This window comes from Pinus tabuliformis, chromosome 1_1 (genome assembly GCF_031772625.1).
Source record: "Pinus tabuliformis cultivar Carrire ecotype Pingquan chromosome 1_1, CPIR1, whole genome shotgun sequence".
NCBI lineage: Eukaryota > Viridiplantae > Streptophyta > Pinopsida > Pinales > Pinaceae > Pinus > Pinus tabuliformis.
In genome coordinates, this window is record NC_142297.1 from 481,964,911 (window position 1) to 481,984,256 (window position 19,346).

At 40.9% G+C, this 19,346-nt stretch overlaps 1 pseudogene; it reads right to left on the bottom strand.

The window, feature by feature from the left end:
* Nucleotides 1-4,916: 4,916 nt before the first annotated feature.
* LOC149213856 (U6 spliceosomal RNA) lies at nt 4,917-5,012 on the bottom strand (annotated as a pseudogene).
* Nucleotides 5,013-19,346: the final 14,334 nt, after the last annotated feature.

The following is a 19,346-nucleotide window of genomic DNA, read 5'->3' on the forward strand; positions in this document are numbered from 1 at the left end:
ATGATAAAAAATGTTCAGCTTATGATTTGGAGTTGACAACTGTTATTCACGCCTTAAAGATGTGGTGTCACTATTTAATGGGTAAAAAATTTCTATTATTAACGGATCATCACAGTTTGACTAATTATTTTAGTTAACCCACTTTAAATGCTAGACAAGCACAGTGGGTGTATTTTCTAAGTGGTTTTGACTTTGAGATTGAGCATCTGAAAGGAAAGGAGAACCAGGTAGCGGACACTTTAAATCAGAAAATATAATGTCTCTATGAGATTTCTTGCAGCGAGGGGCAAAGTACCTTCGATGAAATGATTAAAAAAGCAACAAAATAGGATGCAAGATATCAACAAATAGGATAGGAAGTTCAAAATTTAACCAACAAAGAAAATCAGCAAGGATATACTATGGATGTTGATGGCATGCTGTATTATAAAAAGAGGTGTATGTGCCCAATCAAAATAACATTAAAAATCCCGATTTTAGATGAATTTCATAGAAGTCGTTATGTTGGGCACCTGGGGTATTAGAAAATGATTTTTGCACTCTGGAAGGAGTATTATTGGTCAGGGATGAAGAAAGACGTGGCTGAATACTTAACCCGTTGCCTAGAATGCCAACAAATTAAAGCAGAACACCATCACCCTGTTGGGTTATTACATCCACTACCAATCCTGGAGTGGAAGTGGGAAACCATCTCCATGGACTTCATAACAGGATTATCCAAGTCAAAAAGAAACAATGATTCCATCATGGTGGTGGTGGAAAAACTAAGAAAAGCATCTCATTCTATACCATTGCAATCTACTTACAGAGCTGTGCAGATTGCCCATGTCTTTATGCAAAATATTTTTAGGTTGCACGGGTTACGAAAAACAATAATTTTTGACCGAGATGTAAAATTTACATCGGTTTTTTGGAGAACCCTATTTGGGGAATTGGGAACTCATCTGAATTTCAGTACTGCTTATCATCCTGAGATTGACGGTCAAACAAAACGGGTGAACCAGGTTTTGGAAGATATGTTAAGATCATATGTAATGCAGCAACCAACCAAGTGGGAAGATTATTTGCACCTAGTCGAATTTGCGTACATCAATGGCTATTATACGTCCTTGCAAATGAGCCTGTTTGAAGTATTGTACGGATGAAAATGTCGCACACCCTCAAGCTGGGGTGGACCAAAAGATAGGCTGACGTTGGGAGCCGAAATGCTTAAGGAGATGAAAGAAGTGGTCAAGAAGGTATGAGCCAATTTAAAGGCAGCCCAAGACAGGCAAAATAATTTTTCTAACTGAAAGAGGAATTTTAAGGAATACCAAGTAGGCGATCATGTGTATGTGAGAATTTGAGCTAAGAGGAGCACGTTACAATGGAGTGGGAGCACCAAGCTGGCACCTCGGTTTTGTGGAACTTTTTAGATCTTAGTGAGAGTTGGGTTGGTGGCATACCAACTCGCTCTACCAAGTCATATATGGTTCCACAACGTATTCCATGTATTGGTATTTAAAAAATATGTCTATGACCCTAAGCATGTAATCAGCTCGTAGGACATATAGGTAAGAAATTATCTCTAATAAACCAATCAGATTGTGGCTAAGAAAGAAGAAAACTGACTTAAGATATTGTGTGTTACAGGTCGAGCCAGAAGGAGAAATCTTAGTCGATCCGTTGAATATACTCGATCGGAGAGAAGTAATGCTGCGGAAACGAGCCATCACCTAGGTTAAAGTGCAATGGCAACACTTTGGGCGAGATGAGGCCACCTGGGAGGATGAACAACTCATGAGAGAAGCTTATCCAGAACTATTCATGGCTGGAAAACATCGGGACGATGTTTGATTTCAGGAAGGGGAGATGTAATGTCCCCAACAAAATGTAAATATTTCATTTTACCACAGTAAGAACAAATTGAGTATTTAGTGTTATTACCTATTTTGAATTGAATAATATTTTGAATTATTGAAAATGAGAAAATGATTTAAGTATCAACTAAACTGGTAACTTCTGGGCAAGGGAAGTTGGAAAAGACAGTTGCTGAAAATACAACCCTAACTACCTCCCCTAACTAAAAAGGCTTCCAAAGAAAAGGAAGTGGGGGGAGGGAAAAACTGTGCTGTTATGACAGGAAGAAAGGGGGATTGGCTATGTCTGGTGATGACCAGATAGCGATGCACAGAGTGCAAGCAACTTGCTAAGGACTGTAGTCTTGCAAGTGAGCTAGGGGGGAGATTCTGGTCCCGAAAGATGAATCTCAAGGATGGGTGGTTGACTAGTAGCGGGAGAACAGAGGTGTTCCCAATCTTTGGAGAGTTTTCCTAACTACGACATTCCAGGTAAGTGGAAACTCCTGGAAAAGACACTTTGTAGCGTAGAACAAAAGGAAAAGAAAGGGGTTTACTGTGCAAGAAACATTACCAGTAATATGATGAATCTGAAGCCTACAATAGAGAAAATGCTTTTCTTACTCATTAAGTATCGAGAAAACAAGCAATAGAGATAAATTAATTGGAAGTACTCATTTAAATGTTTTCTGTTATAGTAGTAGCTTATTTTCAGTTAAATTGAATACTTGGTTGGACTCAGGAAATTGAAACCCTCTATTCCAGAACCAGTTTGGAATATATATTTCAAAACTGTAAAATTATATACAACTGTAAACATTTGTGAGCCCGAAAATAACCTAGCCGAATAACCGAAATGCACAGAATGAGGTTATAGCTGAAACATTCATGAATTTGAAATAATCTAGCGAATAACTGAAAACACACCGAAGATGTAAAAGCAAGACGGATATTCTTCTTAAAAGAAAAACATACAACAGAACCATCTTGACAGAAAAATCGAGAACCTTTATTTTTATTGTTCATGCATAGAACTAAACTGCGAGCAGAGAATCTAAATTATGTTCCACAAGTAAATAATAGCATGCAATAAGGTAAGAACCTCATGCAGTGCGAAAGACGACCACGGGTTGAACCCCGGAGAACCACAAGGCGTCGAGGTGACTTATAGAGGTTCCATAAGTGTTTTCTTGTAGCCATACTTACAAACCCCATAAGCCTAGCGGCAGTCTCACTAAAAAGTCAAACTGGGCCAAACCCTCATATGGTCTACCCGACAGAATTCAACTTCAAACCAAATAGACAAGCAAGTCGAGAATAACTTTGCAAGGAGAACAAAGACGAATTCTATACAGAAAGATAACATTCCAACAAGTATGCTAACCATTCTAAGATTGTATACAACGAGGATCACAAAGATCATTTGCAGAACAACACGATATAAATATAATTACATAAACCAAAAGAAATTCCAGGAATTAAGTAACAGTCAAAATCCTGATCTTAATACAAAATCCACATGGTTCATGACCCCTGAAGGCTGGCCAAGTGGCTCAATAATTCTTATCACCGGGGCAAAACCCTCCACAGAATAAACTTAACTCAACAAGTATGTACATGATAACAGTCTCTAGAACAAAACCCGAAGTGGAGAACTCTTGAAATAAACAGCGGAATTCATAGCATACAAATCTTAAACCCTTAAGGGTATTCACCAGAAACTTACTAACCTAAACAGTGGAAAAGGGATTAACCCTTTTGTTATCAAATTGAAGCTCTATCTTTAGAACCCAGCCATATACCAATGCAAAACTTATAACAGGAATGAAAACCCTCATACCTGGTAGAAACCCTTGAAGGGTGTCTCTGCCCAGGATAGTCACAATCGCCATTCAACAGCAGCTACAGTCTGCAGGCTCGTAGCCGAGGTTCCCTACAAGAATATACATCGCAAACATGTTTAGATTTCATGGTAGCCATATCTCAAGAGAGAAAGACTCAAACGACTGTTAGGAAAATATATAAATAATGGTACAACAACCCTCCTGTTACTAAACTCACCACAATATTCTTGCCGGGAGAAAAGCTAAGACCCAAACCTCTGAAAGGACCTCCTTCTGCAGCTGATTTATGGAAACGATGACTGAGAAAAGCTCGCGATCGGAAGCAGAAAATCAAAGTGGAAGCCAAGGATGCATCAAGAAAGTGGTTCATCGATTCAGCACAAAGGTAGGTGAATGACTTCGAGAACATACCAACCATAGGATCGCACCTCTATCTATCCATCGTCGATGCATCGTGAACCCCAAGGTGACAGCGGTGGCTGGACGGACCTGCCTGCGCCACGTACCAAGGAATGGAGCAGGCAATTAAATCATAACCAGATAACGAGAACAACAATGCTTCAAAACTATAAACTAATATGTTTAATGAAACCAGAGGGTAGATTTACCATGGGTCCGACAATATTAAACATCGAGGATAAATCCTTTTTCACGGGAATTAAATGTGACAACACAGGACACAACCCAAAACGATATGCCAAGAATATCTTTACAGTTGAGTCATGTCGCATTCATTTCTATGGTATGCTCTTAATAAATGTTATGATTAGATATGCCAACACCGCTTTGTAAACAACATAATGGTTATATATTTAAAATTTTTATGTTTTTACTGTAATGTTTTATGGGAGTTATGACAATATTATATTTATTTATAAAGTATAAAAAAAATATTTTAAATAATAGTTATTCAGGATTTTTTATCTTTTCAAATCTTTCATATAAATTTTATATCTTTTATTTATATGAAAAATGCAATTATTGTTGTTGAGTTTTGTTTCCAACAAAATTTGATAAAAACAATTAGTATGACTTATGTTATTTTTAAAGTAGCATGTTTACATAGGTTATAAAACCAATTTTTTTTAATGTAATTAGGATTTTGTTTTTATTTTGTTTTTAATTAATGTGTGGTTTACAAATACTAGTGGTTGTTATGTCCACCTTGTGACTTCTCATTAGCAAGGTGTTTTAACCATGGAACTCAATCAATTGAGCTAACTCTTGGGGCTAATAAATTTTGGACTATTTCTCAAATTGTGTGTGTCATCCTTATGCAGGGTCATGTTGACAGTATCATTCCAATTTTATCTATGTCTCTCTAAAGAGAAAGAATGTAATTACAGTTTCTCAAAGTCATGAAATATTGAATAAAAGTTCATTTTCTTTTTTGAATCAACCTTAAATTTGTTAATGTAATTAGGGTTGTTTAAAGCTACATGAAATATTGAATAAACTCTAATTTTCTTTTTTGCATCTATGTTAAGTTTCCTATACTTATTTAATGTGTTGCAATCAAGGTGGTTACAACTAGCTTGCATGTGGAGAGAACATTATTACATAGCCTTGATTCTTACTTACGGTTTCTCTCACTTGTAAAGTGACAAAGGTAGAAATAATATTTCTTCAAAAAGTGGACATGGTTATAATTCTAGCCCAAAAGATAATTTAAGGGAGAAACACGATGGAGGTAATTTGGTCTCTAAGAGGAAGAATTAATTACTATTTACTTCTTCTCTCACTTGTCAAGTGACAAAGATAGAAATCATTTTCCTTCAAAAAGTGGACATGGCTATAATTGTAGCCCAAAAAATAATAGTTTAAGAGAAACACTATGGAGTTAATTTGATCTCTAAGAGGAAGAATTAATGACTAATTAGGAATACACAAAGAAAAACAAAACATAGTTGGCTAACTAAAGCATTGGACTAAAAATAATTGAATTTTACCTAATTTGTCATTTGTTTTATATGTTTGCATAGATAGGAAAATTCATTAGTAAGATCAACTCTAACCCATCAATTTAATGCCTTAGAAATAAATTTTACTTTCACTATTCTGATTGCCCAAGTAAATGAGAAATTATCTTTCTTTTCCACTTAGAAATTTGAAATCTGATATAACATAGCCAATAGCATATTAGAATTCAAGCATCAACAATGGGGAAGTGAGATGAGCATAATGAGTACAACCAATTGCACATCCATCCCAACACATAAATTTGTATTGCAACACGTCTACTTCAGTGGAAAATTTTATAGAAGTTGTTATACTTCTTCATTTCTATAGAAAGATGCAATATCTTCTCAAATTATCGTAATATTATTTTTTGTTGGCAAATGATTTACATTATATTAAGAAAAATGGAACACATAAAGTAAAAATAGAGATGCATGGAGGGACACAACCCATAGGCACCACAAAAAGAGGCAAAAGGGAGACCATCTACCCTAAGGAGGGGAAACTAGATAGTCTTCCTAAGAAGAGAAAATTTGGTGCCATTATTACAGTTAAGAGGCAAAAAGCAAAAAACAAAAGAGCTAAACATAACATTTGTTGGAGAGCTTGTAGCTACTACCACTATATCAACTTTGAGAGGAACAAAAATAAAAACATACCATGTCGAGATGTGGACCTGTTCATGTTGAGCTAGCGCCTTGTGGGTTGGAGGAAGCATGGACCCACTTCTTATGTGCACATTCTCCATTGATTGGAACAACTTCACCAGTGGTGTTGGAGCTAGAAGGGCCTTCTTCTGGTGTTTCTTCCATAATGAAACAACCAAATGGATTGGGATGAGGGGAAGAAGACTTCCACCAAACAGTTGGACGTCCATATATTGGAATGAGGTGCTAAGTGACCATGAACTTGAGAATTCCACCAAACACTAGTGTAGATGGTGGAGGCTGAGGAGGATTCGAGAGGGACCAAAATTAAAGCAAAGGGACTAGGAGAGGAAGAGGAGGGGAGTTCTAGTGATAATTCAAGACCAAGGTTGAGTGAGAGACGATGAAACGAGGAATATATGTTGTTGGTATGGATGTTAGCTTCAACTATCATCTTGGAATCATTGTTGCATTCCCATTCTTGAGCCATGAGGTGTTGGGCAAAGAGATTTCAGAATGCCTAAAGCTCATTCCCCCACTTTGATCTTCCTCAACTTCCAGACTTGTAACCTGACACCGAATGTGTTCAGGGATGTCATTCTCAAAAAGAGCCATGTTGTCTTCCATTGTTGGAGTGGAAAACGAGTGACCTCATCCCCACCCATGACCACCATGATAAATTTGTCCTCTTTCTCGAATCATGGGTTTAAGTTGGATGGCGGTGAAATTCATTGGAGGCATCGGGATAGCAAGACCCAAGAGAGAAGAGTAAGCGCTAATATAGGGTTGGGTGTGGAGCGAAATGACCAAATAAGTAGGAGGAACATTGCAAAACATAGGCATGGTGAGCAACATATATGCATACAAGGTGGTTTTTAGGAGTATGCTAAACCAAAGTGTGTGGAGACTCAATAGAGTACAAGAATTAAGGGTTGATAGATGCATGGATATATGGTTCGAGGAGGGATACTACCAAGTGTATGGAAGATTCATGCCTGGCTTGAGAAAGTGGTTGGGCAGATGGGAGCACCTAGATCCAATGGAGAAGGTCCTTAGCAGCAATGTTCTTGGAGTGAGGGGACTAGGCTTCGATGGTTGGGGAGGATAAGGGTGAGTCCTTGCATTGCTCACGCTCTTCTGCTCCATTATTAGCTAAGAAGTTTGCTAGTGAGTTGGATTTGCGTTTCGTGTAGGAGAATATTATGGCCTCCAATTGGGAAAGGAGGTGTAACACCCTGCAGTAGCATGCACGGGCGCGCGCCCCTCCCATCACGAAAATTTACTAAGGCATGAAATGTGCGAGCGCTCAAACAGTGAAGGCGCAGTTATATTATGCGCGCGGGTATGGGAGGGCGTTCACACATATATAGGGCGAGTTGGGCAGCTCGTCCCACACATGGAGCCGACCAAGACATGGATTAAACGTGGGTGAGCCGACGGTGAAGAAACGTTTAAAGACATGGCGGTTGGGTGAATGTGTTAGCGTTTGGAGGGTCGGCCGAAAGGGAGATTGCCAAGCGTTGGAGCGTATAAACATATGGAGCCAACGCTCATTTGGAGCAGGCAACTTCGCACTCTTCTATCGCTTAGGAAGTAGAGCGAAGGTCGCACAAGGTGAAGTGCGAAGGTCGCACTTAGCGCAGATTTGGAAGTGGTGTTGGGGATGCGCCCGCCGAGCCGGGCAAGGCGACACGGACTTCGTGCAGCGCGGTTGTAGTGCGGGTGGAGGGCGTAGTGAGGCGCCCGCCCGCCGGTCTTGATACATGGTTGGGTTGTGAATGGGCGTGGGTCGTGCACGGGTGCGCCCGCCCGTTGGGCAAACTTTGTGTATGTTGTATGTTATATTTGGGTTGAAGGTTGAGGTGAGACCGTCGTGCGCTCTTGCATGGGCGGGCGCCCGCCTTGTTTATGAACGCCGGTGGAGCACCGCTCCCGGTCATTGTAATCTTTCACATATATAATAAAAAGATTACTTCTCTTATATTATTGGGTTATTATTGTTCTTGTATTATTGATGGATTCCGCACATTAATAATGTTAATTCATGATTATTATGAATTGTTGAAGGCGTAGTTCGTAAAGTTAATTAACGATGGATAAAGTTATTAACTTAGGCGGTGCCGCACCCGACCAATTTAAGGAAAAAAGAATTGGGGGCATGACAGGTGGTATCAGAGCAGGTTCACAGGTGGTGAAGTCGTTGCTTGATGATGAACACAGAGAACATACATGTATGCAGGGAAAAGTTATGGAGAAATCATGGATGAACAGTCTGGGTTTCGTGGACTTGATGGTTCATGGCAAGACCATTCAAGCTCTGGTGGACACGAGGGCCACTCATAACTTCATGACGACATGGTTGGCAAAAGAGGTTGGACTGATGATCTTCCCATCGAATGTGGAAGTCAAGGTAGTGAACTCTAGAGCTAAAGTGGCGGGTTTGGTACACGAAGTACCTGTGCAGATAAAATACTGGAAGGGTCAGTTGGACTTCACAGTGATGGAGATGAATGACTTTGATATGATACTCGGACAGGATTTCGTGAAGGGCAACAAGGCTATCGTTGTCCCCTTCTGTGATGAGGTGGTGCTGGTTGGACAAACACAGACTTGGACTTTGCCCACTCACAGGCAAAGGAGGGAAGTCAAGGTGCAGCATGTTTCGGCACTGAATTTGGAGAAGGCTATGAAGGAACCAGATATGGAGACATATGCGGTGATGTTCAAGGATGTCGAAGGTGATGGAGTGGGACGCCTGTTCCAGCCGAAATTTCCGAGGTGCTGACCAAATATGCAGATTTGATGCCTGATGAGCTACCAAATAAGCTTCCACCAAGGCGTGCAGTGGACCATAGCATTGAGCTTGAGCCAGGAAATCAACCCCCGTCTAAAGCACCTTATCGGTTGTCAGGACCTGAGTTGGAGGAGTTGAAATGACAGTTAAAGGAGTTAGCTGATGCAGGTTTCATCAGACCTTCAAGGTCCCCTTATGGAGCTCCGGTATTGTTCCAGCGGAAGAAGGATTCGAATGAGCTACGGATGTGCTGTGATTATCGTGCATTGAACAAGCAGACGGTAAGGAATAGGTATCCTTTGCCATTGGCTGCTCATTGCTTTGACAAGCTTGCGAAAGCCCGAGTGTTTTCCAAGCTGGACTTGAGGCATGGGTATTATCAGGTGCGGATAGCTGAAGGAGACGAGAAGAAGACCGCAATAGTAACAAGGTATGGTAGCTTTGAGTTCCTTGTTATGCCATTCGGGTTGTGTAATGCTCCTGCTACATTTTGCACTTTGATGAATGATGTCCTACGACCATACTTGGACTCGTTCGTAGTAGTGTACTTGGAGGATATAGTGGTGTTCAATGACAACATGGAGGATCATAAGAAGCATTTAGCGATGGTGTTCGAGGCACTGAAGGAAAATCAGTTGTTCTTGAAGAAGTCTAAGTGTGTGTTCGCTCAGACCGAGATTCCGTTCCTTGGGCATATTGTTGGTCAAGGGTACATATGGATGGAGCTGAGCAGAGTGAAGGCGATTGAGGATTGGGTTGAACCGAAGAATGTCAATGAGATGAGGGCGTTTTTGGGCATGACCAACTACCAAGGGAAGTTTGTAGAGGGGTACTCCAAGGTGACATCGACACTGACAGACCTATTGAAGAAAGACAAGAGGTGGAGTTGGATGAGCAAATGTCAAGAGGAATTTGATGACTTGAAGAGGAGGATGGCTATAGCATCGATACTAAAGTTGCCTGACTTTGAGATACCATTTGAGGTACACACTGATGCTTCAGATTTTGCCATAGGAGGGGTTCTTATGCAGGATGGGCATCCAGTGGCGTACGAGAGTCGAAAGTTGCAGGATAGAGAACGAAGGTATCCGGTCCATGAGAAGGAGATGACTGCGATCATTCACTGTCTTCATGTGTGGAGGCATTACCTAATTGGGAATCCATTTGTTGTCAAGACTGAAAACGTTGCAACAAGTTATTTTGCATCACAACCAAAGCTTTCTGCGAAGCAAGCTCGTTGGTAGGACTTCTTGGCAGAATTCGACATGACTATCGAGTATAGACCGGGAAGGCACAATGCGGTAGCAGATTCCCTTAGCAGGAAGGGAAAAATTGCAGCATTGGAGGGAGAAGACCGGGCAGCTAGGAGAAGGAATCGAGTTCAGATGTCAGAAGAGATGCAGAATAAGATCAAGGAAAGTGTTGAAACCGATACTTTGGCGTAGAATATAGTGAAGCAGATAAAGGAGGGGAAGACACGAAAGTTCTTTCTATGAGACGGGTTCTTGTTCTTTTGGAACATAAGGTGGCACCTTTTGAATGAGTGCCACGACTCGCCATGGGATTGCCACCCAGGGATGCGTCGTTCTTTGGCATTGTTGGAGAGAGGATTCTTTTGGGAGAAGATGCAGGAGGATGTAGAGGAGTATGTACATACATGCATCATTTGTCAGCAGGACAAATCGGATACTCAGAGGCAAGGAGAACTGTTGCAGCCTTTACCAATTCCTGAGAGACCATGGATGAGTGTCTCGATGGACTTCATCACTTAGTTGCCACAAGTTCAGGGGTATAATGGGATAATGGTCGTGGTTGATCGTTTTTCCAAGTACGTTGTCTTTGTTCCTACAAAGATACCTTGTGGAGCCGAGCGGACTGCGGAGTTGTTCTTTAAGAACATAGTGAAGTATTGGGGGATGCCATTGAGCATTGTGTCAGATAGAGATCCGCGTTTTACAGGCATATTTTGGACCACATTGTTCAAGCTAGTCGGGACAGAGTTGTTGATGAGTTCGAGTTACCATCCACAGATAGATGGGCAGACCGAGAGGATCAACGCATTGCTGGAGGACTACTTGTGACATTATGTGACGACTGATCAGAAGAATTGGCCTGAACTCTTGGATATTGCTCAATTTAGCTACAATATTCAAAAGAGTTCTGCGACGGGGTATAGTCCATTTGAGTTGGTGAATGGACAGATGCCGGTTGTACCACATACCGTAGTGACGGGAGGTTTCTTGAGAACTCCTCATGCGAAGAAGTTCATGAAGGCTTGGGAGGAGACCTTAGAGTTAGAACGATTGCGCTTGCACGATGCTGCAAGGACGATGAAAAAGTATGATGATCGTGGGAGATGGGAGGCACACTTCAGTGTGGGAGATATGGTGTTTCTCAGGATTACCGGGGAGCAGTTTCAGCCAGCCAAGGGGACTACGAGCAAACTGACACAGAAGTATGAGGGACCATTCTGAGTGAAGAAGAGAGTGGGGGAAGTTGCTTACGAGCTGGAGCTTCCACGCCATATGCACATGAAGCATCCAGTTTTTCATGTGAGTCAGTTGAAGAGATGTAGACTTGATTCAGACCATCCAGAGAGAGCTAAACCACCAAGAGGACCAGTTGGGATTGTGGACAAGCCAGGACTGGAGTTGGAGAAGATTTTGAGCATCAGAACTATAGGGGTTGGTTGCCACATGAGAAGGGAATTTCTCGTCAGATGGAAGAATGCACCAGAGGAAGAAAGTTGGGAATCGGAGGATTCACTTTGGAGATGGAAGGATAAGATCGAGAAGTACAATAGGAAGCTGATGAGATGAGCAGGATTTTCGAGGGCGACAATGACTTCCAGTGGGGGAGGATGTAATGCCCTATGGTTGCGTGCATGGGCGCGCGCCCCTCCCATCACGAAAATTGACTAAGTCATGAAATGTGTAAGCGCTCAAACAGCGAAGGCGCAGTTATATTATGTGCGCGGGTATGGGAGGGCGTTCACACATATATAGGGCGAGTTGGGTAGCTCGTCCCATTCTTGGAGCTGACCAAGACATGGATTAAACGTGGGCAAGCCGACGGTGAAGAAACGTTTAAAGACATGGCGGTTGGGCGAATGTGTTAGCGTTTGGAGGGTCGGACGAAAGGGAGATCGCCAAGCATTGGAGCGTATAAACATATGGAGCCAACGCTCATTTGGGGCAAGCAAATTTGCACTCTTCTATCGCTTAGGAAGGAGAGCGAAGGTCGCACAAGGTGAAGTGCGAAGGTCGCACTTAGCGTAGATTTGGAAGTGGTGTTGGGATGCGCCCGCCGAGCCGGGCAAGGCGACAAAGACTTCGTGCAGCACGGTGGTAGTGCGGGTGGAGGGCATAGTGAGGCGCCCGCCCGCCGGTCTTGATACATGGTTGGGTTGTGAACGGGCGCGGGTCGTGCACGGGTGCGCCCGCCCGTTGGGCAAACTTTGTGTATGTTGTATGTTATATTTGGGTTGAAGGTTGAGGTGAGACCGTCGTGCGCTCTTGCACGGGCGGGCGCCCACCTTGTTTATGAATGTCGGTGGAGCGCCAATCCCGGCCATTGTAATCTTTCACATATATAATAAAAAGATTACTTCTCTTATATTATTGGGTTATTATTGTTCTTGTATTATTGATGGATTCCGCACATTAATAATGTTAATTCATGATTATTATGAATTGTTGAAGGCATAGTTCGTAAAGTTAATTAACGATGGATAAAGTTATTAACTTAGGCGGTGCCACACCCGGCCAATTTAAGGAAAAAAGAATTGGGGGCGTGACAGGAGGGATGCCATTTGTTGTATGCATTGGTGGATATTTTCATTCCGTTGAGGATTCATTGAGCTGCAAGAATGATTATTCTTAGGTCACCTTCAGTTATTAAAGGAAAGAAGTGGTGGCATTATCCTATGCTTACACCACACTTACACCTTCAATTAGCACCTCCAACTATTGCTATCGTGGCCTATGCATCCCCTGTAGATTCGAAGAATCTCCCCTATGTGATCATGAATGACCCTTCTAATGCCTACTTCCCCAGGGCTGCCTTTGAAGGCTCCACCGAAGTTGAGATTGCAATGGTTGGAAGGTGGCAACTTCTAGGTATCAGGATAACGATATTTTGTGTTTCCTGTAGGGGGAGTTTCTTGGATCATTGGGAGCTTAAGGCTCCACCAGGAAAGAATTTCTTTTTCTGATTGTGGGGCTTGGAAGTCTTTAGCATTCCATTTGGCGAGGGGTATGGCTTCCTTAAAGTACTTGTGGAAAAGTTGTCATATGCTCTTAGGAGGTTTTTCCTTATTGTTAAAGGTTCTTTGATTCCTTTCTTTCCATATTTCCTAGGCTAAGAGGCTCAGAGCAATAGACTAGAGGTTGTCGAGGATGGGATTAAAGAAATAGATTTTTGGAGTTCTTGGTAGTTTGGGAGATGATGCCTTCCCCCCGATCATATCTTTGGAAGTTGTGCTCAATCTTGGTTCATATGTTGTTAGCATATGTGCAAGAGATAAATAGGCAATTTATGGTCTCTTGTTGAGATTTGCATAGAAAACACAAGGAAGGGCCTTGAAAACCTTTTTTGGCTAAATTATCCCATGTGAGAGTTATATGCTTGATGAGAAGCCAATTGAAAGTTTAAAATTTGGGCTAGGTTCTCATGTGCTAGAGCTCATTCTAAAAGGGATAAAGATCAAGGGATCCTTCCTGGGTTAGGAGGTGATAGGCCCCCTTGACCGACAAGCTTCCTACATTGTTGTAACCACATCAAAAGATATATGGTCCCTCTTTTGTCTATTGAATATTTGATGGAGAGCCTATTGAAGGGATGTTTTGTTGGGTTCTGAATCTTCCTTTTCGCATAAGATATTTTGGAATCCAAGTGCGGACTTGATTGCTCCCATTGTTAGTCTTGAACTAATGAACAAGGTTGCAGCCTGTGCTTTGGACCGAGGCTTGACTTAGTGGAGTGGAGATGATGTTGCTTAATCTTGGTAGTTGCTGCCAGGAGTCATTCCAAAATCTGGTTGTTTTTCCATCATGGATTTCCCAAAAGCAGTGCATTTGAATCAAAGATCTGTCAAGGCTGACCATATTCTAGATGATAGATCTCGAAAGGTTGAGAAGAGAGGAAAATGAGATCCTACTTTGGGGTCTCCTTTACATATTTGATGTGCCAAAAATGGACCCATGGTTATGTATTGTATTTTATCCATTTCTGCCAGACTTTTCCACCTAGAACCTTATTGGCACTTCTGGATTGTGTAAGCCTAGCCCTCCATTTGCTTTTGGGAGGAAGAGAATTTTCGATTTCACAAGGGGGCATTTGTTCTTTAAATATACTCCTCCCCAAAAGAATGAATGTTGGAGATTTTTGATACTTTTGAGGACCCATTTCGGGGTTTCCAAGACATAAAAAAAAATATAGGCATGGTTTGCAGGACAAATTTTAGGAGGACTAATAGACTTGCTATGTTTAAGGATCTATATGTCCAACAACTCAACTTGTAGTTAATATTGTTAAGGATTTCTTGCCAGGAAGAGTGCTTGATGGCAGAATCAGTGAGGGGTGATCCTAGATATTTAGAAGGGAGATAAGTTGACGAAAACCCACGCATGCAATTGATGTTCCTCTAGGTGATGGTAAGGGTATTGAAGAAGAAGATTTTAGATTTGGCCAGATTGATGGAGGTATCGGGGGCTTCATAGAAGAGTTATAGGATGGTTTTTACTTCCTTGGTATCATGAACAAAAGAGTGGTTCACGAGGAGGGTATCATCCATCGATTGTTGGTGAGAGAGGGCGATGCTGCCATGAATGGTGAGACCTTTGATAGAGCCTTTCTGAAGAGAGACTTTGATGGATCTACCAAGACCTTTTGCCATGAGAATGAAAAGGAATGGGGAGAGAGAACCCCCTTTCCTTATGCCTTTTGAGGGTTGGAAGGTGCCCGTGGGGAAGCCATTGACAAGGATGGAGAAGAAGGTAGTGGAGATCAAGGACATAATCAATTGAATCTAGTGGGTATAGAAACTGAAGCCTAAAGGGTGCTTTCAATATAGTCCCAGACGAGCTTGTAAAAGGCCTTATACATTTCTACCTTTATCACCATTCTACGCTTCTTTAGGGTTTTAAGGGAATGGATAGCCTCATGAGGAAGGATTATATTGTCTAGGATTTGTATACCTTCCACATAGCCATATTTCTTAGGAGATATGGGGGAGGGAAGAATGGGATTCAACTAGTTAGCTATGAGTTTAGCTTTGATTTTGTAAATAACATTACGAAGAGTGATGGGGCGATATTTACCTAGAGAAGCAACATCGCCCTCATTTGGAACGAGATCTAGGAAGGTGACATTAAACGCCAGTAAGATGGTTCTATTGCTTCATGATTCCTAAAAAATGGCATGAATTTCACTATGAAGGAAGTGACAACATTGTTTGAAGAAGGTGACAATGAACCCATTAGGTCCAGGGGCTTTGCCATCTGCCATCTGATTGAGAGCCTCTATAATATCTAATTCTGAGACAAGTCTAATATGAGCTTTGTTTTGTTCCTTAGTGACTAATTCTGGGATATTTGTTGTGATTTGGTCTATGGCCTCCAAACACTGTGGTTGAGGTTCTTCCAAAATATCAAAGAAGAAGTTGACCAATTCCTCTTCTATGTCCTCTTGTTTTTCTACTATTTCACCAACTTTAGTTCAAAGAGAGGTGATTTGATCGAATTCCCTGTGCTAGAAGATTGATATATGGAAGGAAAATTAGTATTCCTTCCACACATTTAAGCAACAAACAGTAAATTCAATTGACCCAAAGAACTAAAGAACCAACCAAATTCACTTTCACTACTTCAAACAATGGGATCGAATTTTGCAACCAATAAGAAATCAACAAAAATAATGGAAAATTCTATGCACACAGAGTATGAGGACACTTCAAAGATCAAGGTACACTAGACCTTATTAGTAAAAACCCTAAAAATTCTTGATTTTTTTGGATCGATGCGGGTAGACAGTGTGAGACAGAGGTACAAGCGTGACTGTACTAGGTAAAATCATGACTACCAACGCAATTCTTTCTCAGAAAAACACGTTGGGTTAGAAAGACTTAGGAAAATGTAAATAAATTCAAATAGAGATCTAGACTTGACACTCTAAAGAACATACTACTCAGAATGCTGACCCATAATGAACCTAAGATACAGATCACTAAGATGTTGGTCGAACTAATAAAAAATACCAAACATAAAACGAGGTTTGAAGGGTTATAAGCTCCCTAACAGATCGCCATATTGTTGTGCAGGCAATCCCTTACGTGGATAGAAACGATTCCTCTAGTCTTACATGAGGATCTAGCAACAAACAAAGACAAATTTATGTAAAATTTCCTAGTTTGTACCAAAAAAAACCGAGGATAGATGACCTACCTCACTTTGATGCTAACATCCATTGGTGTCGTCCTTGATTCTTTCGCTTCCAAGTTCAATCTCCTCTTCACCATTATAGATGAATACCTGCAAGGAAGATCATGTGGAGACAACAAATGTATACATAGAAAATTTCATTCCAATATAAACCATGTAACAGATCAAGGAGTATTACACTAAATGAGCAATAATTGACACATTTGTTGAAAGAAAACACATAATTTATTATTAATAGATGGTAAAGGGAGCATTACAACCACTTAAGCCTTGACGTTGTAAGCCTCATTTAGGTAATTTTCCAGGTCCTAGCCTTAACCTTCAAGCACTCCTTTCTCCTTACCAAAATGGGCAGCGTTTGGGCATAGTTCAACACTAGGAAGGCAACCAATCAATAGCCCTCCATTAGTGGATAGTAGAGATATCATTTATAAGGAAGGAGAGGGAGTTGAGGATCCATGAAAGGAGGGATACATTCCACATCTCAAATGAAAGATCCATGAAAGTAGGATCAAGAAAAGATCCATGAAAGTAGGATCAAGGACTAGGAATGGGAGGTCACGTTCCAACTCGCATTCACCTGTAACCATCTTGTCGTTCTTGAGATTTCTAGTAAGAGAAACTTCTCCTCCATTTTGGGAAAAACTGCCTGAAGAGGTTCAAAGTGGGTTTTCCTGATAAAAGTCGCGCTGACAGTGCTAGGAATATATAGTTCGACAAGTTATCAACATGGGTCATTAGCCATGCAAAACACGTTGATCCTGAAAAACAAGGTTTTTGACAAATTTCTCTAGAATTCTTTCAAGGCAAGTTTTCTTCTTTTCTTTAGGGATACTTATGAACATGTTTCATTATGAATACACTAACAACTTTCATCATTTTGCGACATTTGTGGCATTAATGACACAAAGTTCAACACTTCAAGATACGAGATGGGGAGTGAGACAAAATATTGTGCAACACTCACTCATTCTCTCTCTCTCTCTCTTGAGCTTCGTCCTGCAAATTTGTTGACTATCTCACTCCCTCTCTCATTCTCTCTCCCCCTTCTCTCCATCTCTCCTTCTTTGTCTTTCTATCTCACCCCCAAACATACACTCTCTCTCCATCTCTCCCTTGTCACTCTGTCTCTCTCTCTCCACCTTTCTTTCTCTATATGTCTTGAACTTCTTCTTTCCCTATCTTTTCCTCCAACTCCATCTCTCGAGCTCCCTCTCTTTCTCCTCCACTCTCTCCTCCTCTCCCTATCGCCATCTTTGTGTCCACCCCTCTCTCTCTTACCCTTCTCTCTCACTCTATATTTCAAAAGTTTTAAAATTTTTGATAATTAAAATATTTTGTTTATATATATATATATATATATATATATATTAATTTTGATGTCCTACAACATTTTTTTATATATATATAATACATATTTAGAATGCAATATTTCAAATGTGTTGTATATTTACCTAGGGAGGAAATGCTAATTTTCCATGGAAATATTGTTTACAATTTTCCAAAATATTAATGTTCCAGCCATCAAAGATACATAGAGTGTTTCATGTCCTCTAATTGAGGTTGTTTAGGTTTGATTTCTTTAAAGGTAGCTTTAGGTTATGATTACTTGAGGATTTTAAAAATATTATATATTTTATTATGTTAGATTTATAAAAAAAATTAGGTTAAATAAAATTAACATATTTGAGTCAACTTGTATGACTATTTTTGTGTTAATGAAAATTTTGTTCAAGCTTATGGCATATATCAATCACATTTATTAATGTGGTTGTGCTAGTATATATTATAATATAACAAATTTATATTATATTAAAATTAATAATATTATATTAATCCAAAATTAATAAATTTAATATTAACAAAAAATATATTAATATTAATTTTTTACATTAATATCATTTCATCATTTAATTTAATAATGGGAGGCTGAGAGAGGTTGGTTGTTGGGGATGGGTAGGTAGCCGCTTGACATTGGAGGTGAGGGTAGCAAAGCGCAACTAACATGTTGGGTTGGTGGATGGACCAGTGGTTGCAACCACGGAAAGCTATGGGGAACTATGAGTAATAATCGCACTAAGAAACCAGCTAGGATCCATGTGGGGGAGGACAGGAATGACAAGAGCAGAGGAATGGCTCTCGCTTACTGGGCAGGGGGGAATGGGATGGCATACCACAGAAGAAAACTGACCGAGCTGAAGCTAAGCCCATTTGCATGGCCTCGGTAGGGGTTTGTCAACCATACTGGGTATGTGAGGCAACGAAGAGCGAGGAGTGAAAATCCAGAAGGGATATGGAGACCGACCATGTCTTAAGAATGGCCCACCACCCACCCTGCCCCCTGTTCTGCTCGTAAATGGGACAAGACAAAGAACGGGGAGAATGTCAGCATTTAAATTCCCAGACAGGGGAGTAATATGCTACAATTCTTGCATATAACATCTCTTTCTTATGAACAGGTATCGAACCATGTGGATATGGCTCGGCCAGAAAGAGGACGGGGTCATGGAAGACGAGGTCGGGAGCCTGGAAAGGCTAAGGACTTGAGCACGTCGGAACCCTGCAGAGGAAGGAAATCAATATAGCATCTTATCACTGAAGCAACCACGACATACCAAGAAGGAACAGATGAAGGCATTCATAATTTGTTAGAAGAATGGTAAGAAGAAATCAAGCAAGGCAATGAGATAGAGAAGGATATGGAGAATTGGAGGACATTAGTCTCGGACCCTGGGAATACCAGAGGAAGGATAAACCAATTCAAGCAGACTTTATACCTCTACTAGCTGATGAAAATCCTGTTGGGGAAGGACATGGAATGGATC